General features: G+C 44.4%; 1 protein-coding gene across 12 annotated transcripts in view; it reads left to right on the plus strand.

Annotated features, from left to right (window-relative positions):
* TSPAN4 (tetraspanin 4) overlaps positions 1-24,223 on the plus strand; it is a 468,762-nt gene that overhangs the window by 132,277 nt on the left and 312,262 nt on the right. For 5 of the 12 annotated variants that reach the window (XM_075754876.1, XM_075754871.1, XM_075754873.1 and 2 more), the window contains one exon: positions 8,381-8,493. The exons of the other annotated variants lie outside the window; for them this stretch is intronic. The gene's annotated coding sequence lies outside the window, so the exon portion shown is untranslated. The remainder of the gene's footprint in view (positions 1-8,380; positions 8,494-24,223) is intronic. 12 annotated transcript variants of the gene reach the window in all.

A 24,223-nucleotide genomic window follows, 5' to 3' on the forward strand; every position in this document is an offset into this window, starting at 1 on the left:
TGCGTGTATTGGCTAGAGGCTTGCAAGTGTCTGTGTTCAGACTACCCTCTAAAGAAGAACAAGGAGCCACAATATGGCAGTTCGTTCATTTGTATCTTGGACTTAATTGCATCATAGTCTTTCAAACCATTAGCATCCTGAGTGCCACTGCTTTGTGGTGGAGCTGATGCTGACCTTTGAGCTGGAAGTCAGGAATTGTTTCTGTCTAAGCCAAAGCATACCTGGTATGGTGACAGCTTGTTCCATAGCCCTGACATGTGTGCTCTGACCACGTGCAGAAAGTCCAGAGCAGGAGCATTGGACTTATGAGCAATGATAGGATCTTTTGGGCCCTGAAATGACAGGAGATGTACTGGAAAATGTCAGTGCATTCCAATGTGATTAGAGATGCTCATTGCCTCTTAAGACCAATTATGGATGAGTAGAATGTTCACTAGGTAAAAAACTGGCTGGATGACTGGGCCCAAAGAGTTGTGGTGAATGGAGTTAAATCCATTTGGTGGCCGGTCACAAGTTCTCAGTATTGGGGCCAGTTCTGTTTAATATCTTTATCAATGATCTGGACCAGGGGATCGAGTGCACCCTCAGTCAGTTTGCAGATGACACCATTTTGGGTGGGAGTGGTGATCTGCTTGAGGGTAGGAAGGCTCTACAGATGGATCTGGACAGACTGGATCAATGGGCCAAGGTCAATTGTATGAGGTTCAACAAGGCTCAGTGCTGGGTCCTGCACTTGGGTCACAACAACCCCAACACAACACTACAGGCTTGGGGAAGAGAGGCTGGAAAGCTGCCTGGTGGAAAAGGACCTGGGTGTGCTGGTCGACCGCCGGCTGAATGTAAGCCAGCAGTGTGCACAGGTGGCCAAGAAGGCCAACACCTTCCTGGCTTGTATCCGAAATAGCGTGGCCAGCAGGACCAGGGAACCCCTGTACTTGGCACTGGTGAGGCCATACCTCGAGTACTGTGTTCAGTTTTGAGCCCTTCACTACAAGAAGGACATTGAGGTGCTGGAGTGTGTCCAAAGATGACCAACGAAGCTGGTGAAGGGTCTGGAGCAGAAATCTTATGAGAAGGGGCTGAGAGAACTGGGGTTGTTTAGCCTGGAGAAAAGGAGGCTGAGGGAAAACCTTATCGTTCTCTACAACTACCTGAAAGGAGGTTGTAGTGAGGGCGGTGTTGGTCTCTTTTCCCAAGTAACAAGCGATAGGGTAAGAGGAAATTACCTCATATTGCGCCAGGGGAGGTTTAGATTGGATATTAGGAAAAATGGCATCACTGAAAGTGTTGTAAAGCACTGGAACAGGCTGCCCAGGGAAGTGTTTGAGTCACCATCCTTGGAGGTATTTAAAAGCCATGTAGATGTGGTGCTTAGGGACATGGTTTGGTGGTGGACTTGGCAGTGTTAGGTTTATAGTTGGACTTGATCTTAAAGGTCTTTTCCAACCTAAATGATTCTGTGGAAGTATTTCCCCCCTCAAAATGCTTGATGACCAGTGAGCACTGAGGAAGACTGTGCCTGGCTCTTGTAAATGATAGTTCAACCTGCCAAGTCATTTGGTTTTACAGGTGAATTGGGGAACATACCTGGACCTCATGACATAGAGTGCATCTCTGTCCCTTGCTATGTCTTGGATGTTTGCTCTCTCAGCTTGTGCAGTGTTACCACGAGGTTGGGCAGCCTTTGTGAGGATGAGATCAGGCAGCTGATGGAGCAGAGTCTCACATCTGCAACATTAAGGCATATATAGGAAATCTGGATTTCCTGTGGCTAGGATCTCTGGCTCTGCTGCAGGTCTGTTGTGCCACCTCAAGCAGATCTCTTTATTCCCCTGGATGTTTAGTTTCTCTCTTGTTTGTTCCTGTCTTGCTGCCATCATGCCCTCTGAACAGCACCAGGTTGTACGAGCAGCTGGGATCTCCCAGCACTTCCATCACACTAATAACAACAGGAAGGAGGATACCCGTCAGAAATTTCTCCTTACTTTTTAGTTATTAATACATTTTCCTTTCTCTCCATTTTTTTTTTTTTTCTTGCTTGAAGGGGAAAAATAAGCCAGCTATCTTTTATTCCTTCTAAAAGAAATGAGTCTTGACAGGTCTGGAAATGTGTTTCCTGCAGTTACTCCATGCACACAGGGGCCGTGTTGGCTCATTTATACACCCACATACAACAGCCCAGACATTTCATTAGCTTGGTATATATCTTTTGTTTGCAGTGATAGGCACATGAAAGTACAACAGGAACAGGGCTGGAGAGAAGAGGGGAGGGAAGGGGATGCATTGCTGTCTGAAAATCACTGTCTCAATGTTTTATTCCTTGCATATGCAAGGCAATCTTCTCCTTTTTATTCTTCTTATTGTTTACTAGCAGTGCTTTCTGTGTACAAGAGCTGACGTGAACTCAGATGACGGCACTGTGGCCTGTATGACTGCTCGTGCCACTCAAAAAAGGTTGATTTGTGATCTTGGCCGGCAGAGATAGGGAGAAGAGCATGTAGGGGATTTTCCTATTGCTCAGGAGTGAGTGTACCCTGGAGAAAGGAGCATGAGGCAAATACTTTGCCAGCTCTCTCCTCCTCCCCAGCCTCGTCTCTGGTCACTCTTGCTTCTGGGTATCTCCTCCAGCAGGAGCCGATGTGTGTTGGGCCCTGCATGGGGACTGATGGCTGCAGGGTGACAGGCAGGACAGGCAGGAGGAGAAGGTGGGGGCAGTGTTGCTGTCTGACTTACATGCCCAGAGCAGGGGTTGTCCTTGGCCAAGTGCATCCATGGTGTTTGTGTGAGAACCGAAATGCAGTCGAGGCTGGTTAAATCAGCACAAGGCTAATTTTAAATCTCAGATATGCTGCCAGTCTTGTGCTGCATAGCTCCAGCCATCCTGCTCCCTTTCATCTTGCTGCAGCTTCATCTTTCCCTTTCACACTTGTCTCCCTATTGCTCAGTGCAATTTTTGTCCCTAAGCCCATTTGTGTGCTTGCAGCTAGTGTCCTGGAAATGTTTGCCCTTGTCAGATCTGTCCCTCTCATTCAGCCAGCTACAGATCCTGGCAGATCTAGGCCTCCTGCCAATGCTTTTGCAGTGCTGTGGTCTCTCAAGCAAAAAGCCACTCTCTTCTGTAGGTAGCAGAGGCTGACAGATGTTTTGACTTCTGCTTTTGTCCCTGCCTGGCTGTCTTGGAGACAGAGAAGGCACGTTGAATCCAGCGCAGGTGGGAGAGATGTCTGCTGGGATCTACTAAAGGTCAAATGAAAACTGTGGAGGGAAGATATTAGTGCCATCTTTATTCTGTCCCTACCTCCCATCACCAGCTTGAGATACTACAGGGAGGAGCCACTCTTGGTATGTCAGATCTTCATAATATAATCTAGCTTTGTTCTGTCCTGGCTCTTCTTTCTCTTGAAGGCTGTGTCAGCACTCATGTTCTCCATACCTCCATTTAAAGAGAAATCTTTGGGTTTCAGAGTTAGCAAGCTGCTCTGAAGAGCTGCAACTGTTCATGCTTCTCATTGATTGGGGAATGACTGTCCACTGGCTCACACCAGAGCTTGAACTCCAGTGCTTAGCGAGAACCTCTGGTTTGAGCTAAAAACACTATGTATTGCAGATAATTTTTGCTGGGGGAAAACACCAAACCCTAGAGACCCGCCCACTTAAAGGGCTGCAATGACCTTATCTCTCCTGTGACTATGAGGGGACCTAGAATACACTCTACAGAGCAGGGATTCAGTGTTACTCTAGAATCATTGCCCCAGCTCACACAGGTTAAACAATTTGAAGGTAGTTTGCAGCCTAATCCCATTGGTTTGCTTAATACAGGTGAAATGTTTGGATCCTGGTGTAATGGATAAGATTTGCTGTGGAGAGCCACTTTTATGGTGTTGTCTTTGACTGAAAAATTACTGATGGTAAAATAAGCTTTATGGTGGTGTGTGTGTTTGTGGGTGGTTTGGGGTGGGTTTTTTTTGTGTGGGTTTTTTTTTTTTTAAGCTTGCACCACAGTAAGAAAATTAATAGTGGTGTCCTGTGTGCAATGCCACAGATTATTTAAGGTGCTAATGCTTATTCAAAGCTGTTGGTTAATTGAACATCACAGTATTATAGAATAGTTTTTATTTATTTCACAGGATTAAATTACAATTTTCAGTCATGTTTATTGACTGAATATCTCGGGGCTCAGGGTTTTTAACATTTGACAGTAAATTCTTAGCATTATGCTGAGAAAAAGAGGGGTGGGTAGGATTCTTAAAATACCTTCTGTTGTGTCCTCGTCATCCTTCTGCACTGACGGCATTTGCTTGTTCACCAAATTGTTGTCATCCTTGCACAAAAAGTATGTTCCCAGCAGATGTCTAAGCAGTGCTAAATTGTAGCAGGTCCATTGCTCTTTGGTACTGTTTCTACTTTAAAGTGCTACACAAACAGTGCTTAAACCTTTAATTAAGGAATGGTTTTCAGAAGTGCTTAAATGATTTAAGAATGCAGTTCCCTTCGGCTTCTGGTCAGACTTTGTACTCTTTAATCTTTTTAGGTGCTTAAAAGACATGCGTTCTTTCCTGCCCCCAAGTGTTTGCTGAATCTTTCTCTCCTAAGTACCAGCACGGCCCCTTTAACTAGAGTCTCTTAAGTACTGTCCAGGCTCCAGTATGTTATTGCAACAGCCTAGTACAGAAGAGATCAGTGTCTCCATCTTATGATGGGGAGTTAAGACATAAGGGAGATGGGGTGACTTGCCCCTAGCCAGACAGGGTTTTTGAAGCACAGATCCTCAAGTCCTATGGTAAATTCCTGAGCAGGACATTGCTCGGCTTCTTTACAGGGAGGTGCAAAATGTTCTTCATCATGCTTTGCTGAGTCAGGGCCTTGGGATCTTCCTGACACGGTCTATTTGTCCACACATACAAGTACTTGCCAAAACTGCTGAGGTTTTGCTACAAACTAAAATGTTGTCATCAAAACCTCTCAGGATTGCATTCTGATAAATTATTCTGTGTGCCGAGAAAAGGAAGATAAAGAGCAGGCAGAGGAAATACATTTAAATGCAGTATTCTGCATGTATCTTTTGTTGTTTCACTCATGATGTCTGACAGTGAAAGAGCATAAAAAGTACAAACTCTCTGGTGTTGGGCTCTTTCTCTAAATAGCCCTTCTGTTAATGGTGGCTCTGTCGTAAGATCATGTTGGGTGAGCTTTGGGACCACCTCTGCAGGGCTCACCTATACACCTTGGGACCTTTGAGCATGGATGGGGATTATAGGGAATTTAAGCAAGCAAAGATGGAGTGAGTTTGAAAAAAATCTTTCTTTCAATTTTTTTAAGATGGTGCTTTGGGATGCAGTGATGCCTTGTAATTGTTTGGAATAGCTATAGCCTTGCTGTTAGGAGAGAAGTGGGGTTTCTGGGGAGAATGTCCTTTTGGGGGTGGCAGAGTGAAGCCTCATCACTGACCTAGGTTTTATGCCTGGTGCTTTCTTTCTATAAAGATTACCTCTCTGCAGCCATTACAGCTTGTGCTGTGGACAGTCTTCCCATGGGGGTGGAGCATAGGAACATTTTTCTCAAATGAGAACTTAATTAAAAAGGTTTAGAAAAAAATAATTCTGTGAGTTAATTATTTCTTGGCAGTTTTTAACAATGAATGACAATGTTCAGCATTTTGGCTTCTGTATGCTTTTTACCTTTTTTTTTAATTTTATTTTTTTAGGTTTTGGTTGCTGCTGCTGCTGTTTCTTTCTCTTTATGTTGACGGGTCCTTGGTTAGCCATGGTGGTTTGTGTTGGCTTGACAATGGTGTGTGTCCCAGAGACTGTGTGTTTCAGTTATCTGGTCTGGGCCAATTGAACAGCTGTAGTTCTCTGGCAGGATGTGTTCCTGAAATGAAAAATGTGGTTCTAATTTATTTTTGTTTATTTTAAATCCTGTTTGGCTGCCAATGCTTTATTCTTACTGCATTCTGATTATGAACAGTGACAAAACTAATTTGCTTGAAGTTTAAAAAACCTGAAGTATAACTTTTTGGTTTTGGGTTTTTTTAAAGGATAATATTTGTATTGTTTTGAAATCTTTTAGAATGCTTTTTCATTGTCTATTTTATGTTGCTTTATTTGAGATTATCGAATTTACTCCCCAGGGATGTTCAGGGGAGCGCTTGCATGCCAAAGCTTGAGCCCATCAGCTAAGTTGGTGATGCCTCCGTTAAAACATATTTAAGAAAGGGCAAAAAACACCACACAGAGAAGGAGGGGAAGAAAAGAGAGTGAAAAACAACAGAGGGAGCACCAAGGTCAGGGAAGAAGAAGGAGGAGGAGGTGCTCCATGGTGGCAGTATTACTTGCAGCCTGTGGAAGACCCCACACAGGAGCAGATGGATATTCCCAAAGGAAGTGGTGGCTGTGGAGAGCCTACACTGGAGCAGAGGAAAGGTGTGAGAAGGAAGGAGGAACAGAGAGGAACTGTTATGTATTGACTGTATATCTTCATCAATGACATAGTGGAATTGAGGACACCCTCAGCAAGTTTGCAAATGACACCAAGCTGAGTGGTGTGTTAGACACACATGAGGGATGGGATGCCCTGGACAAGCTCAAGAAGTGGGCCCATGTGAACCTCATGAGGTTCAACAAGGGCAAGTGCAAGGTCCTGCACATGGGTCAGGGCAACCTCTGATATGGATACAGGCTGGGGAATGAAGGGATTGAGAGCAGCCCTGTGGAGAAGGACTTGGGGGTACTGGTGGATGAAAAGCTGGACGTGACCTGGCAATGTGCACTTGCAGTCCAGAAAGCCAACTGTGTCTTGGCCTACATCAAATGAAGCGTGGCCAGCAGGTCGAGGGAGGTGATTCTGCCCCTCTACTCTGCTCTTGTGAGACCCCACCTGGAGTATTGCATCCAGCTCTGGAGTCCTCAGTACAAGAAAGACATGGACCTGTTGGAGTAGGTCCAGAGGAGGGCCCTGAAGCTGATCAGAGGGCTGGAGCACCTCTCCTATGAGGACAGGCTGAGAGAGTTGGGCTTGTTCAGCCTGGAGAAGAGAAGGCTCCAGGGAGACCTTATTGCGGCCTTTCAATACTTAAAGGGGCCTTTATAAGAGAGACAGGGACAGGCTTTTTAGTAGGGCCTGTAGCGATAGGACAAGGGATAATGGTTTTAAACTAGAAGAGAGTATGTTTAGACTAGACACAAGGAAGAAATTTTTTTTTATGGTGAGGGTGGTGAAACATTGGCACAGGCTGCCCAGAGAGGTGGTAGATGCCCCATCCTTGGAAACATTTAAGGTCAGGTTGGATGGGGTTCTGAGCAGCCTGATCTATTTGAAGATGTCCCTGCTTATTGCAGAGGGGTTGCAGTAGATGACCTTTTAAGATCCCTTCCAATCCAAACCATTCTGTGATTCTATGACCACAGCCCCCATCCCACTGTGCTGCTTGGATTGGGGAGTAGGGTCTGGAGAAAAGGAGTGAAGTTGAGCCTGGGAGAGGGGAGAGGAAAGGCGATATTTAAATGTTTGTCTTTTTGTTTCTTACTACCTGAATCTATTTTACTCTGCAATAAGTTTAGTTATTTTCTTCAAGTCACGTCTGTTTTGTCTGCAATGGTAATTGATAAGCAATCTCCCTGTCTTTATCTCAACCCACAGGCTTTCTCATTCATATTCTTACTATTTTCTCCATGTTCTGCTGAGAGGAGGGAATGAGCAAGCATCTGGGTGGGCATTTGGCTCTTAGAAAGGCTAACCCACCACAGCAGGCAAGAGGTTTTATAGCAAATTAGAGCAGGTCTCACACTTGTACGCTGTTCTGCACTGCAGCTGTAAGCCACAGCTGTACCTAAGCTGGCTCATTTAAATGAGCAACTGCAGCAATGTGGAGCTCGGTGCTGGCTTCGCAACTTTGCCTGGTTGGTTGTCCAACGTCCTAAGAGGGTTTTTAAGGAAAGCAGTCTGCCCCTTCACCCTTCTTCCTCTCCTCACAGCTAACACAAAATACTTCCGACAATGTCTGTATCTGCTGAGTTTTCCTTACGGTATTCTACCACGTATGTACAAACGTCATATTTCTTGCAAAGGTCTTATGCTGTATGCAAATGGGAGAGTTGTAGTCTTTTGCACTTGCAAGTAGGAGAGAGGAGCTTGCTTAGTTGCAATCAGAAGGGATGCATCTCTGACAGATAGAGTAAGATGCCCTCTTTGATATGAGAGAGAGTAGAAGCTGTCCTTGGCTACTTGGAGACAGGAGTTGGGCTCCATATGACATCGCTGATCTCAAGAGATCAAATCAAACTAAATAATGAGATTCTTAAAAAAGAAAAATAATTCTTAAAAGACCAACAAATTTATCTTGAATTTACTTTCTCTTTTGACTTTTATGCTGTGTTTGCAGGAGGGGAAGGTCAACAATGTGATTGTGAGTGCACATAAAAATGCATTCACCTTCATATACTTCCATGTGTGCTGAGATAGTGACTCCTCCATTATTCTTTCTTCACTGCTAAAGTAAGTGCCACCCACCTTCCTTATGATATTGAGTTTTTCTTCTCCTTCCTTTGCACTTTTTCTCCTGTATTGCCCTTTGGTATGTGGAATAAAAGATGATGCTGGAGTAAGCTGCAGAACAAGAAATGACAGAGCTTGAATGAAGTGGGCACAAGTGTGTCAGTCCCTTGTGGAGAAAAAAAATCCCCAAATCAGATGTTTGGGGAGTATTTTGCTTCAGGGTCCTACACAGAACTCTGCTTGAATTAGCAGGCCTAAAAATAACAGAGCTGGTGGAGCTACTCACTTCATATCAAGGACTCTCACAATGTCCTGAAAGTGCTAAATGCTGTGATCTATGATTTATTTGTGAGAGATGGCAATGCTGTTATGTGATTATATCAGTCATGGTCTCTGTACTTCCTACCACTCCTTCCTGCTGTGACCCTGCTTTCAGGAGAAAGTAACCATCTACATGATCCACATCCAAATACATATTTTTTTTTTCCTGGGGAATTATATCGATTTTGTAAATATGCACTCAATTAGCACAGTCTGCTAATTCTAAAAATATGTTTGATTAGCTGTCTGTGCCCTTTTTGCTAATGCATACAGTATGACATTGTGCTAGGAGTTGGGTGACCTTTGATTTTGTTTGTAGAATATAAATCAGCACCGTTGTAGGCTGGTTCCTTATTTTCTTTATGTCAAGACAGCTCTGTTGTCCTGATACTAATGTATTGATTTATATTTGGCAGGATTTGCTTCTCTTAGTAGGAGTAGACTGTCTGTATTGTCTAATAAATACAAGCAGGCTTAATAGATTTCCAGGAGAAAGTGTTATGATCACCTAGACTTCCTGGTTAACTTGGGCGAAAGAACCTCATTCAGCAGTTTGTGCGTCTAGCCCTTAATTTTTGATTTCTGCTGCAGTGCGTTGTAGGAAACCATACTGCTTTCACTGAGGATTTGAAATGACAAAATACTGTGTGGTTTATTAATTTGTGGCAGTGGTTAATTACTCTTTGTAAAAAATTATTCAGCTTTTCTTCAGTTTGCGTTTTGCCCAGCTTTAGCTTGAATGGTTCTCAATGTGCCCTTTCTGCTATTTTAACAGTTCCTTTCCATTACTGGAAATCATATGCCTATATGGGTCATTATACCTGGTAAATTAGGCAGTTTAAAGTTTCCAATATTAAGGTTCACATACAGGAGAATGTGCTCCATAGGCTTCAAGTAGGACTAATGGTCATCAGATATATTTTTATTATGATTTTTTAAAAGATATTTTTATAAATCTTTCACATCAGAGAACATGCCTTTTGAATTTCCTCCTAGCAGATTTCTATGCCACTAACTGACTTGGGATGGTTGACCATGACTACAAGACCTAGGAAAGACCTGAATGGCTTAAAACCTCCTTGGCAGCTGTGTTGGGTTTGCGTGGCAAGGTTTTGGTAGCGGGGGGGGCTACAGGGGTGGCTTCTATGAGAAGCTGCTAGAAGCTTCCTCTGTGTCTGACAGAGCCAATGCCAGCTGGCTCCAAGATGGACCTGCCACTGGCCAAGGCCAAGCCAATCAGCGCCTCTGTAATAACATATTTAAGAAGGGAAAAAAAAACCAGGGAGAGATTTTGCAGCTGGAGAGAGGAGTGAGAAGATGCAAGAAACTCTGCAGACACCAAGGTCAGCGCAGAAGGAGGAGGGGGGAGGAGGTGCTCCAGGCACCGGAGCAGAGATTCCCCTGCAGCCCATGGTGAAGACCATGGTGAAGCAGGCTGTTCCCCTGCAGCCCATGGAGGAAGGATGAGAGGGTGTAGAGATTCCACCTGCAGCCCGTGGAGGACCCCAATGCCAGAGCAGGTGGAGGCACCTGAAGAAGGCTGTGGCCCGTGGGAAGCCCAGGCTGGAGCAAGTCCCTGGCTGGACCGGTAGACCCGTGGAGAGAGGAGCCCACACCAGAGCAGGCTTGCTGGCAGGACTTGTGACCCCGTGGGGGACCCCACGCTGGAACAGTTTGTTCCTGAAGGTCTGCACCCTGTGGGAGTGACCCATGCTGGAGCAGTTCGTGAAGGACTGTCTCCCGTGAGAGGGACTCCATGTTGGAGCAGGGGAACGATGAGAGGAGTCCTCCCCCTGAGGATGAAGAAGCGGCAGAAACAACATCTGATGAACTGACCGTAACCCCCATTCCCTGTGCCACTGAGGGGGGGCGGAGGTTGATGCCGGGAGTGAAGTTGAGCCCGGGAAGATGGGAGGGGTGGGGGGAGGTGTTTTAAGAATTGATTTTATTTCTCATTCCTCTACTCTGTTTTGCTTAGTAATAAATTAGATGAATTCCCTCTCTAAGTTCAGTCTGTTTTGCTCGTGATGATAATTAGTGAGTGATCTCTCCCTGTCCTTATCTCGACCCACAAGCTTTTTTGTTGTACTTTTTCTCCCCTGTCTAGAGAAGGAGGGGAGTGATAGAGCGGCTCTGGTGGGCACCTGGCCCCCAGCCAGGGTCAACCAACCACAGCAGCCAAACACTACAGATCTGGGGGTTTTTTGTGAGACAAAAATGAAAATGAAATGAAATTACATCTATGAGAAGGAAAGAAAGTACATCTCTTTGGGCTCCACATCCTCATTTTCTATGCTGTAGCTACCTTTGTTCTTTAAGGACATAAAAGCCAGGCAGCTTGTTATATAATGTAGCTTTAACATGTGTATATATATAGAAATAAAATATTTTGCCTTTTAACACTTTATAAGCATTGCTTTTCCTGGAGAACAAGCAAACCGTGTTAGTTTCCTTGATGTTCTCTGTTAGCGGCCAATGCTGCGTGATCTCGTAGAGAGCTTCAGAAGGAGTATCAAGGCCTTTTCATTTAACACCTTTGTTTTCCTTTTATAACAAAACGCAAACAGGTGGAGAAGTGTGTGTCTTTTTTGCCAAACTATCCCAAAAGACGCTGGCCAAGGATGTAGGTGGCTGTAACATTGTGTACCTGGGGAGCAGAAACTGCTGTGGTGAGACTGCTGGCAGTCAGCCACTCTGTGCTGTCAAGTCAGTACAGTCAGGGCACGTTTGGAGGGGAATAGAGGGTCCCTCCCCACCATGCAGATGGGCAAGGGAGCTTGCAAGTGAGAAGGCTTTGGATTAGACATCAAGTCTTGGCTAGCTCTGGTGTAAAGTGGAGCAACTACAGGGCAGCCGGGTGTCTGTACTGCCATGGTCCTCATGGAGTCTGCAGCACCATCTCTTTCTTTAACAAGTGTTTCCTTGCAGGTAGGTACCTGGTGCTGCAGGCAATGTTCCCTCATGCAAGGTGTCCAGCTTTCCCCAGACCTGGTGGTTGTGACCCCCCCTAAATAGCAACTCCCTGGCTCACTCTTGAATAGCTGCTAAATTTGGATGCTACAGACTTGGATGCCCATGGCTGGCAGCGTCATCTGTCTGGTTCTTCCTTAGTTGTTAGGGCTTTATTAGATGCTGAACTCTGACCACAGCACTTGAAGTGAGCAGACAGTTGTATGCATCCCAAGTATGTGAAAATTCGCTTGCCAAGTATTGTGGGTGCTTTTGTAAGCCCTAAACACCTTGCATTTATGTTCTTTCTGTGAATACTGAGGATAAAAAAAAGAAAGTCCTAAGAGTTGGAACTGATTAAAAGAGAGAAGGAACATAGTAGTTTAGATAACCAGGTGTACTCAGCAAACTCATTCACTGGGTTAATTTTGCCTGTAGCCATGTTTGTGCTATTGGCAAAGTGGCAGTCCTGTCACAGGAAACAATTTTCTACTCAATTCTCACCTGGGTGCGGGAGCCTAGAGTTACCAGCTGTATGAGAGCAGGAAGGACAGAAGACAGTTTTCAAAAACAGCATTTACAATGGTTAGGTGTTCCTAACTCTTCTGGAGTGACTGCTGTGCTGTGTAATGCTGCAGAAGTGGCACGTTATGAAGAACATTGTGGACATTTGTGTGTTTGTGCTTCTTTATTTTATTTGCAATTTTAAAATTCTTTAATATTTCAAAACATAAACAGCTATGCAAGTTGTAATACATTTTAAACTAGTTTTGGGAAGGTAACCTGAAGTCACTCAGTGGATGTAGATACTTTGCTGCAACCTTGTGTGCTGAATCCCATCATGGCAAGGCTCAGTTCATCAAAGTAGAATTCATCTCGTCTGTCTCTAGCTATCTAAACTTAAAGCATCTAGGCCAGAAAGTGCTTTAGTACAGCTGTTTCAGGTGCCTTTTTTAAGGGTGGTTAGCTCATGCTCAGATGATATCTGCCACCACTGGCTGCAGGGTACATAGAGAGCTAGTTTGGATGCTGTGCCTGAGTTCAGCTGTGGGGCAGCCCCACAGTCCGGAAGAGCTTGCAGTGTCATGGTGTCGTTTAAGAAAGCATTTGCATGCTTTTGGTTGATACAATTTCTGCTCAGATCAGCACTTGGACACCTCCTTCTCTTCCCCTCAAGCAGACATGTTTCCCTGGAATGAGGTCTCCAGCTCTTACCAGATGTCCCCTTCAAGCTCCAGCTGTGTCAGCTAGGATGTCACTACTCATCGCTGCTTCTCAGGGCTGGTGACAATCCCACAGGGACCTGACAGCAGGGCAGTCTGTGGGAAGCTGAATCTATTGGTTTATCATAAACAATTTGCAGTTTTCGGTCTGAGCTGTCCTGATGGATTTTACCCAAAGCAGACCCAGCAGTCCTTGCACAAATGCTTCCACCAGCAGCCAGAAGGCAGCTATCACTGGACAATAACTTCACTGGCACTAGAGCGTGTAAAGGGAATGTCTTTCTGCACTCTGAAGGGAGGAGATGGGGAGTATCAGCCTGGTTTCCACCCACTGGACTGTGCTGTTCTCTAGCTCATGTCTCAGCCCAAGACTCCAGTGATGTTAAAACACTGTTGTCTCTCAGCTGTGGATGTGTGATAGAGCGTTGACCTTTCTTGTTCCACCAAACTCAGTAAGGTGAACCATCAGGGAACGTGGTGTGCTTTGGGGGTGGGTGTAATAGGTACCAAGGGGAACTTCAGGCAGGACAGCACTGAGGAGGACTACCTCTCTCACCTGTAGTGAACACGTAGATAACAAAGTTCGTTGTACCAGGGGGATTTGTGAGAACAAACTACATGTTTACTATGGACATTAGCAGATGATTTCTGTGTTTGCACATATTCCTGCAGAGTTATTTTGTTTTCTAAGGCTTTACAATCACAGATGTGGTGAGGCTATAAACGCTCTAATCTCTTTCCTTCTTAATTCAGAATTTGGACTCTTCCTTGGTTCATTAAATCCCACATTTAACTTTATTTGGAAGAATTTTAGTCATAGGAACAGTGCTGGGGACAGAAATGGTACATTTAGTTCTGCTGAATGGATATGGTATTAGATTGACAGTACCTGTCAGTGTGTAATTGCAGATTAATGGGATATAGTATGTCATTATGGCAGCTTAACAGCACAAGTTTTGGAGCTGGGTACAAGTCCAGGCTTTTATTTCTTGTTAGAGTGGGCTACTCTGACCTGTCTTGCACAATTTTCTCCCTCATCTCTTGTGGCAGAGAATAAGGATGTTTACAATTCAGTTACTCAGTGACCCCAGGAATATGATGGAAGACCAACAGCGTAATTTAAAGGGTATGAGGAGATGGAGAAGAACTGATGCAATATGAGAATGACAGAATCCAACAATATGCTGTAAGGAATGAGATATGTATGAAAACTTTATGTTATGAAATGAGCAGCCTTCTGCACAACATCTACCAGCAGATGTGAAAGTATTATTTGTGTCCAAAATGAATAGAGTTGCTGAGCTTTACTAATCAGACCATCAGGTCACAGGAGGGACCATATTAATGGACTGGAAAATGAGGGCATTCTATGAATGGGTTATTGAAGTAACTTTTCCAGTTATAGCTGAATTGAGCCTGTGTCAGCCAGTACTTTAATACTTTATGTTTTGCAGCAGATGCCTTATGCTGAGCTGGTTGATTTGAAGGTGTTCTTACTGAGGACCGTCGTGAGACATCTACCTACCTAAAAAGTACACCATGAGCAGCACTCCTTAAGTGTGCAGGTGAAAATAATGCTGTTTGGGAATTGAATAGATTGTAGTTTGGCGCTAGTGCAGTGTCCTGTGTTTTGGCTGGCATTTCTGTACCTTGGACAACATCTCTCAGAATTAATAATTGCACCCAATCTATGGCGAAGATGGGGGGGAGACTTTCTGGCACTCTTTTCAACTCCCCTTTTTCCTTCAGGCTCGTTACAATAGCTTTTGAGAATTTTGAATATCCTATTCAAGCCAGCATGCTCTTACTGCTATGTCTCCTGAATGTTTTCCAGGTCTTGGTTAGGGTTACAATAAGTTGTTGTAAGAATACCACCCAGAGATCTGCCCTGAGGCTGGATAGTCATGGGTGACATGGCATGTGGGAGAATATGGGCTGTATCTAGAGACCTTCTGACCTCCAGTGGTTTGGAACTTCACTCCTGAAAAACTACAGGACCCTGATAAAGTGATAGAATATTTGAAAGGAAAATGCTGTGGCTGTTCTAAAGAGGCACAACTTACTGTGCTGTGCTGGGCCCTGGCCAGTATCTACCAAACACTGCTTGATATTGGGCAGCACCCCCAGGGGGAAAACAGACCAACCAACACTTCAGCTACCCCAACCTGGCAACAGGCACTGCGGCTACTCTGACCCTATCAACAGGCACTGCAGCTGAACAAAAAACCCAACCCATACTGGTATCAGTCACCCCTGTACACAAGAAAACATACAGAAAAAATCAGTTCGCTTAATAAGGGATGACAATTAAACAGAACCATCATGAGAACAGGAAGAAGAGGCATAACTGGAGGTAATCACCCGATCCCTGTCCAAGTGAGCTGCGAGATATGTGAAAAGATTTCAGCCGCCATCCAGGCATGCACATTGTTACATGGCTGTTCCGATGCTGGGATAATGGGGCCAGTAGCCTGGAATTTAGAGGGTAGGGAGAAGCCAAGCAGGTGGGATCCCTGTCTAGGGAAGGAGGGATTGACCAAGCAATTGGAAAAAAGACACAAGCCCTCTCCCTCTGGAGGTGACTTCTTTCAAGCGTGAGGGTAGAGATGATGTATATCATCCAGGCAAGTGGACCACCATGGAGAGAGGTATTAACCCGAGGGAATTAACCATGTGGGAGATGGTTTATTATGACCTGGACAACACACAGTTACCCACAGATCCAGATGAAGTCCAGTGTATATGACCCAAGAAGTTTGTACAGAGCGCACCATTGTCACATGCCAACTCACTGGCAGGAATGGACTGGGAAGGTGAAGAGACACCAACAGTGGATGAAGTGGCTGACCGACTCTGGCAATACGAAGAGTCTCTCTTCCTCCCTTGTCTCAGCTGTGAAGAAACTGTCCTGAAACCTCCAGCAACTGGAAGAGAATATGTCCTATTCCCCACCTGTACGGACCAGTGTCTCAGCTCCTCTCCTCAAGAGAGAGGACATTGATTGTACACACCATGAAGTACCCTGTGGTTTTACCTGCCCAACCACGGAGAGGACATGAGGAAGTGGGACGGAAAACATAGCTCAACCCTAGAGCCACGAGTACGTGAGTTGCAAGGCAAAACAATCGCAAAATGACATTCTTCCAGAAAAAATGCCACTCCAGTCTCCAGTGGGCAGTTCCCCAGACTGAGTGGAAGGTCTGATTGTACTTATGATCCTCTGGAAGGGACATCTACGTCACTTTTTGCAAGAAGTGAGTAGCGAATATGATGAGCAGGATTAGAGGGGCCCTGCCTCCAGACAGGTGGAAGAAAGGGACAACCAGGTTTATAGGACTGTGTAGATCTGATGGCCTGGTATGTCGGATCTGCAGGAGTATAAGGCTCTAGTGGACACCGGTGCAGTGTACCTTAATGCCGTGAAGGGGCAGAACCCATCTGTGTTTCTGGAGTGACAGGAGGATCCCAACAGTTGACTCTACTGGAGGCTGAAGTGAGTCTAACTGGGAATGACTGGGAAAAGCACCCCATTGTGACTGGCCCAGAGGCTCTGTGCATCCTGGGCATAGACTACCTCAAGAGAGGGTATTTCAAGGACCCAACAGGGTACTGGTGGGGTTTTGGTATAGCTGCCTTGGTCGACCCCTGGGGTTTTGGAGTTGGGGATACAGAGGAACTGAGGCCAGCTGCACTCCAACTGAAAAAGAGCTATTGGCAGCATATGAAGGGGTTCAAGCTGCTTTGGAGGTGGTTGGTACTGAAACACAGCTCCTCCTGGCACCCCGACTGCCGGTACTGGGCTGGATGTTCAAAGGGAGGGTCCCCTCTACACATCATGCAACTGATGCTATGTGGAGTAAGTGGGTCACACAGAGGGGTTGAATGGGAAGCCCCAGTCGTCCAGGAATTCAGGAAGTGATCACGGACTGGCCAGAAGGCAAAGATTTCGGAATGTCGCCAGAGGAGGAGGTGACATGTGCTGAAGAGGCCCCACTGTATAATAAACTGCCAGAAGATGAGAAGCCATATGCCCTGTTCACTGATGGGTCCTGTTGCATTGTGGGAAAGCATCGGAGGTGGAAGGCGCTGTAAGGAGTCCTACATGGCGAGTTGCAGAAGCTGCTGAAGGAGAAGGTGAATTGAGCCAGTTTGCAGAGGTGAAAGCCATCCAGCTGGCTTTAGACATTGCTGAGTGACAAAAGTGGCCAATGCTCAACCTCTGTACTGACTGATGGATGGTGGCCAATGCCCTGTGGGGGTGGTTACAGCAATGGAAGCAGAGCAACTGGCAGTGTAGAAGGAAACCCATCTGGGCTGCTGCATTGTGGCAAGATATTGCTGCCTGACTAGAGAAGCTGGTTGTGAAAGTAGGTCATGTGCAAGCCTGTGTACCTGAGAGTCAAGCCACCGAGGAACATCAAATCAACCAGCAGGTGGATTGAAGTAGCTCAGGTAGATCTGGACTGGCAACACGTGTAAATTATTTATAGCTCGGTGGGCCCATGACACCACAGGCTGTCAAGGAAGGGATGCAACATATAGATGGGCTCATGATTGAGAGGTGGACTTGACTATAGACACTGTTGCACAGGTTATCCATGAGTGTGAAACATGCTCTGCAATCAAGCAAGCCAATTGGTTAATGCCTTTGTGGAGGATGATGGCTGGATTATAAATATGCCTTTTCCTCTCCACGCTAAACAGACCCAGGTCTTTCAGCCTTTCCTTATACAAGAGATGCTTCAGTCCCATAACCATCTTTGTAGCCCCTCTACTGGACTCTCTCCAGTAGTTCTTTGTCTGTCTTGAACTGGGGAGTCCAGAACTGGACACAAGCTGTACCGGGAAGGAGGTGACTGACCACAGCCACCTGCCAAAAGTGTGGTCAGAGCAGTGTGTGTGAGTACTCTATTATCTGCTCAAGGCACAGTCAGGTTGCCTAGCTCAGGTCAACAGTTTGTACTGTTTTATACTAGCACTGATAATTTATTTTTCCTAAATGTAGGTGAGCAATTTTGACAAAAACAACTTTTCAGGCACAACTGCTGGTGATAGCATCCAGGAAGGAGTTGCAGTGAGTAGCTGGAAGGTGTGAAACTCTATAGGCACATGGGTATCTAGGAAAGAAGTCTGTGATGGCCTCAGATTCATAACTCTCTGCCCTTTGCTTAGGGCTTGTTTGATAACAATGGGTAAACTAAATACTTGTGCATTTAAGGTTTGCAGAAGAAAAGTAAATTCTTAGACATAATAAATATATGTGGATAATACCACAGAACCACTAGCCTACTTCAAAAGAATGGTAAGGTCCTAATGCCTTTGTTTTAAAGCACTGAGACACTAATTCACCCCTAGAACTGAGGAAAGTATTTATCGTTAGTACCATGCTGCCGGATTTAGTAGTATGAAAATAACGCAGTCATCTGTAATGCAAATGTTGATGTCTGATTAATAGAGAAAATAACATAAGCAATTAATCCACAAGGGAATAGATCATTATAAATGTAAATTAGATCATCAAAGGATAAGCCACACAGAAATAAAACTACTCCAAAACATGATTAATTATTGAAATTCCAGTAAAAAAGGCATCTTTAACAATAGAGTCCTTGGAAGACATGTCATGTGATTCATCAAAATTCTGGACAGGGTTATTTTACAATTCCAAAATTCATTAGTTTCATTATGAATATAATGGGGACATTTATTGCACCCAAGATAGCACGCTGTTTTAGGGACAGAGCACAGCCTTAGTACTAAACTGACTCAATTCTGATTTATGCACACGCAACTTTTGGTATAGTATATAGTTTGCTTGAGTAAGAAGATGCCTGCTTGCATTTTTTCAGGGAGGAACGTAGTTTTTACATATTTGTACCCGCATATGATCTTAATCACCCCAAGATACAGTGTTGAAGGAAATACTGCCTTTCTGGTCAAAAATTAGTTTCTCTTCTTGCCTCTCAGAAAAATTTTCGGGTGACCTTGGGCAGATCGCTTTAGCTCTCTGTGGTTTGTTCTCTACCTTGGTTTTGAATGCTTCAGCTTAATGATGTATAACATGAAAATATTTAAAAGATCTTAATTTCAAGTAGTGCTAGAAATCTACCCTTGTAAAATCCTGGTCACTTTTTAAAAGCTCAATTAAAGATGTTATTCTTTTCTAACAAAATAGAGCTTACTGTTCTTCAAGTGCTGTTAAATACTCGAGCGACTTCATACTTTGAAGATACACAGTATTTTAGCACTGTTTGTAACATTAAAGGCCAGGATCATAATCTGCATATTTCCTGAGTTTTAATTTTACATCTTGCTATTATTAGAGACCTACTTAGGAACTTGGCAGTTTTCCTCCTTTCTACTGAAACTAGACTCAATGTGCTTTACTGCAGTAGTTTAAGTGCATTTTGTATGGCATCATGGTGGTGTGCTGAACACTCTGCAGACCTGGCCTTATGCAACACCTTGCTCCTTATGCAAAGCTAGTTGGAGTCTGAGATCTGTTGCAGGAATGAGCATTTGAAAGAGTGTCAGAGGGAGGAAAAATGAGAAGCATCTCTGAAGCTGGTACTGGCAAGAAGGCCCATGGGCAGTCAGGGAATTATTTGTAGCAAGGGTCCAGAAAAAACTGACAACAAACTGGTATACAGGGCAGGTTGACAAGAACATTGACACTGAGATAGAGTCTAAACAACTGTCTCTTGCTGTTTGGTTTCTTCATTATTTGAGGAAACAAGATTTTCTAAGTTTTATTTTGTGAATAAATATCATCCAAGAAATGCTGTGTCTGTCCTTACTTTCTTTTCTTAATAGAAACAAGTTACATAACCCCAGTGTACATTAGCCTCTTGGTTAGAAAGAGCCTTGTAACAAGTTTTGCATACCGCTCTACTTAGATTTATATGCTTACATCCTTGTGCTACCTTATGTATATGACACCTAGAGAGAGAGTTCCAAGTCCTGATTATGTTGGGAAGTTGCATGGTCACATCTTTTGAGCTTCAGTTTTCTTTTGGTTTGGTACCTTTTCAATTCACTTTTGCTAGGTTTTTTTTCCAGCTTTTAAGGACAGCAAGGTTGAAATCACTGTAAAAGATGTGTCTCTTTGGAGCCTCTTCACTCTCAAACACTGAGTATTGACTCGTTCCATACAGGGATTGGCATCTCAACCATAGCTTGAAGTTGTTCTCCAAAAAGTTTGCCTTCACTACAAGCCACAGTCAGTAGGTTTTATTGCTCCTGAATATTATTTTCAGCCCTGGCAGACTTTTTGCAAATAGCACTAGAGTGCTGATGCTTCTGGTGCAAATTTCTGTAGCTGAGAAGGCCACCTGATGGTAAATGTTTCTGCCTCTTCATTCAGTCAAATGGCTTTGAGGCATTTCTTAGAGGAGTTTAGTTGGAATATTGTATTAGGTACCTTTGTGCTTTTGAGGCTCCAACCGCTAGATTTAAATGCTGTAGAACATATACAGAAAACTCAGGAAATGAGAAACAAATACCTGCCAGGAAAAAAACACTTTTGCATCTTTATACTGTCATTATCTCTTAAAAACCAACCCTTCTGGCCTAATTCCTGTGTACAGCACTCCTGTATAGGAAAAAACTTGGCTTTGACTAGCCTTTCATTTTGTGCCTTTGGTGGTACCAGCAATTCACTTCTATTACTGTAAACATCCAAATTTAAATAGCAGCCTTTTTAGCCTGTAATGGAGAGTGTCCCACTTGGTCTTCAGCCTGGGGAAGGACGAGTGCAGTACCTTATCCTAAGGACCTGGAAAGATAAACAGAAATGGTAGAATATGTATTTTCCTGAGTTCCCTTGGGGCTGTAGAGAGAACCCTGGAGGGAGGAAGGCAGCCGAGAAGAAATGAATGTTGGTAAATGGTATTAAAAACTAGTAGACAGGGAGAGATGTATGAATGAAAGATACATAGGGCTGTTAAGTGAGGGAGCAGACTGTGAACCCAGTTTATGCCAGTGGCATGAGGAATGAAACAAGAAAGGTGGCACTCAGTAGGTTCCCTTGGCTTCTCATAAATTTCAAAGTGGCTGCCTTTCCTTTTTCAGTATCCTGTAAAATGCAACCTTGGAACTGTTAGAAGATACACTGGTGAAGGTGACAGGAAACAAGAGAAGAAATTTCCTCATTCTGGTCTTCATTTCCCAGATCTTCAGTGATGTGTTAGTCAATTAACTGGAGGTCAGATATATCTGTAGTTTGTTAAAGCGTTATACTCCAGTAGAGTATGTTATTCAACTTATCTTGTCTGCATCTTTAGAACCACACTTGGTGTGACAATATTTTGGGTTCACAGTGGTGAAGAAAAGGATTTTAATTTTTCAGCACCCTCTACGCAGAATGACACTTATGCTTTGTGTATATCTGTATTTTTAGTACATTTGAGGAATGTAAAGAAGTTACTGTATAAAACAAACACTTGGAGGCCAGCTAACTCCTAGAAATCATTTTAATTATGGGGAAGAGGAGAAAAGGAAGAAGAGGCAGCCTTTTAGTGTTCCTGGTGTGCATTAGTTGGTTTAAGTCTGGAGGGCCAGTGACTGGTACTTCTGACGTTCCTCATCAGGATCCTCATCCTCTTCCCTGTTATCTGATGCTTCCTCACTCTGGGGAGTCCAGTAGTGTTGTCATCTCATCAGGCCATGGACTTTTGGGGCTGAGACTTTTTTTAGCTTTGTGCTCAGCATATGTGCAATGCAAAACGAGTTTGTGCTCCCAGAGAGCAAACGTGAAGTGCTAATGAGAAGTTACCAGTGAGGTGTGAGAAGTTGCTTTGCAAAGCAAGTAGTATGAATTGTTTTTCAAACTTTGTTTTTTCAAACTGACATCAAGCCCTCCAAAAACTGAGCCATGGGTTCATTTGTCATTGATTTCTCAAGTCACCCAGGTGGCCTGTTGCAGCTCTGTACATTGCATGCTGTGAGCCAGCCTTGTAGGAGGGTGGTGGGAGCACCAACATCATGTGTGGATTTGTTCTGCAAAGGTTGTGTCTTGTGATCTCATTATAAATTCTCTGGAGGTCAGCAGAGGAGTTTGATATCTTGGCCTTTCCATGGGGATCTCCACATGGCCAATAGCTCATTTGAAGTACGTATTTCTGACCAATTCTACGTGATCCGTAAGAGCGGCCATTCTGTTTCCTGGCAATCTGAATTCCAGCCAGGTAAGGTCTCAGCTTTTCATTGTCTTCTCTGTCCCTTGTATGATGTAGGTGTTTTTCAAGAGGGCGTTTTTGAACGTTGTCTGCCTACACGAATCTACCAGGTATGGTTATCTACCCAGGGTAGGAGAAATCTCTTTTTAAAGGCATTAATGACAGCAATTCCCTAACAAAATTCATTAACTTCAGTGAACTGTCCTCAGTGTCCACATAGATAAGACCTCATTACCCTCAGAATTGCTCAGTAAGTGATTCCTAGGCCAACATTAACAAATATTCCTCTTTCAGTGACCTGCTGGATCAGTTACGTATGGATTACCAGTGCTTCTGGCTCTTCCATGCCCCCTGGAGACCTCCCATTCCCCAGGCGCTCTCTGTTTCTGGTTGCCCTGAGGCAGTGAGCTCTGCCAGACTTGCTGTAGCCTTCAGTGCTGTATGGACCTTGATGTACCTCTGTACTCCTCCCTGCCCCCTGAAATTAAGGGTTTTTGTTGCCCCTCTTCATGGGAAACAGTGCAACAGTTTAGGTGTCCCTGGCTCTCATGTCTGTACTCTGGAGGCTCTCCAGATCAGGGACTCAGGCTTCCTCCCAGGTTGGCAGTGCACCATCTCAACTCTCTGTTTAGTTACAGACAATGGCACCTCAAGCTGAGCTCTCTCTGCTTATTAGGGAAATGTTCCAGCTCCTCAGTGCTGTCTGGTGATTGACCCATGCCATCTGATTGTCCTCGGCTGGTCAGGAGAAGCTCGGTGGGGGTGTGTGCATACAGGTAAGAGAATGTGCCGTCATGGGAACAGCTGAGCTGCTTCTCCAGGAAGGGTCATTTGCCGTTGGCCAGATGATTTTGTGAGAAAGGCAGAAAGCTAGGAGTTGAGGGCTAGAGTCACACTGCAGTACAAGCTTGAATGAATCACTTGGGTCCACACTGATGCTATGGAGTTTTAGGTGAGCATCTGAAGTGTCTTAAGTTCAAAGCTTAGCTTAAGAGAGACGCTTCTGCTAGCCGCCTTCCTCCTGTCTTTTGTGCATGCCATCTAGTTGTGTACTTGTTAGAGAAAGTGCTGTCTCCGAGTGTATGTGCATGTGTGAGGGTAGTCAGCTCTCACTACAGTGGGAATCTCATTCTGTCCAGTACTATGCCAATATTAGTAGTAGCCATAGTATTAATGCTAGTGGAGGAGGTGGGAAATATGTTATTGATTTCTAAAACAGTTAAACTTATTCAAGGTAAGGGCAGCTGTTTCAAAGCTGTATGTGTCAACCCTCTCAGTTTCACTCCACTGAGGTCACAGCTTTCTGAAAACAAAAGTCTAGTACTGTCTAGGGAGTCTTCTGCTGAACTTTTAATAACTTTGTGATGAGGTGCTGTGCAATTCAGCAGGTAATTGGCCTGTGTGTAACCCAAAATGTTTCTACAGGAGTATGTAGGTGAACAGCAGTTTGTACTAATTAAATAATTGCTTCCATTAAGCTGAACATAATTAATGCAACTTAGAGAAAGGTAAGTTAGTAATTTAACTGTTGTGGGTTTGGGGCAGAGTTTTCAGTGATTTACTGTGTGGCAAAGAAGAAAGCATTGGGAAATACTGCTACAGAACAACTCAAATGAAAAGGGATCACCTTGCAGTATGCATGGCTGCTGTTAGATTTGTGCTGAAAGCTTTTTATATTTCTGCAAGGTTGTATGGCAGATTATAGTTAGAGCTGGGAAGGAGTATGGTGGAGTTTTTTGTTTGTTTTGGTTTTTGTAGTGTTTTTGTTTGGGTTTTTTTGGTTTGGGTTTGGGGTTTTTTTTTTGACTCAAGGAGCTTTTAAGGCTTAGAAAACTTGAATGTTGTCACAAGGTTGTGTCACTGCCCAAAGTGCCCCATCAGTGTGCAGCCTCTCCCCTAATCCCTCTAAGAGCTTTAACTGCCTGAGGTCAAGGCCAGCTCTGATTCAGGGCAGGTTCAGGTCCAGGTTCTGTGGTGCTTGGCTCCAAGCTTAAGCGTGGGCTGCTTCACAAGTGGAGGAGCACTGGGAATCAAGGGCAACCACCAGGCAGGCAGGGCAGT

The sequence above is a fragment of the Balearica regulorum genome, chromosome 5 (assembly GCF_011004875.1).
Source record: "Balearica regulorum gibbericeps isolate bBalReg1 chromosome 5, bBalReg1.pri, whole genome shotgun sequence".
Classification (NCBI taxonomy): Eukaryota; Metazoa; Chordata; class Aves; order Gruiformes; family Gruidae; genus Balearica; species Balearica regulorum.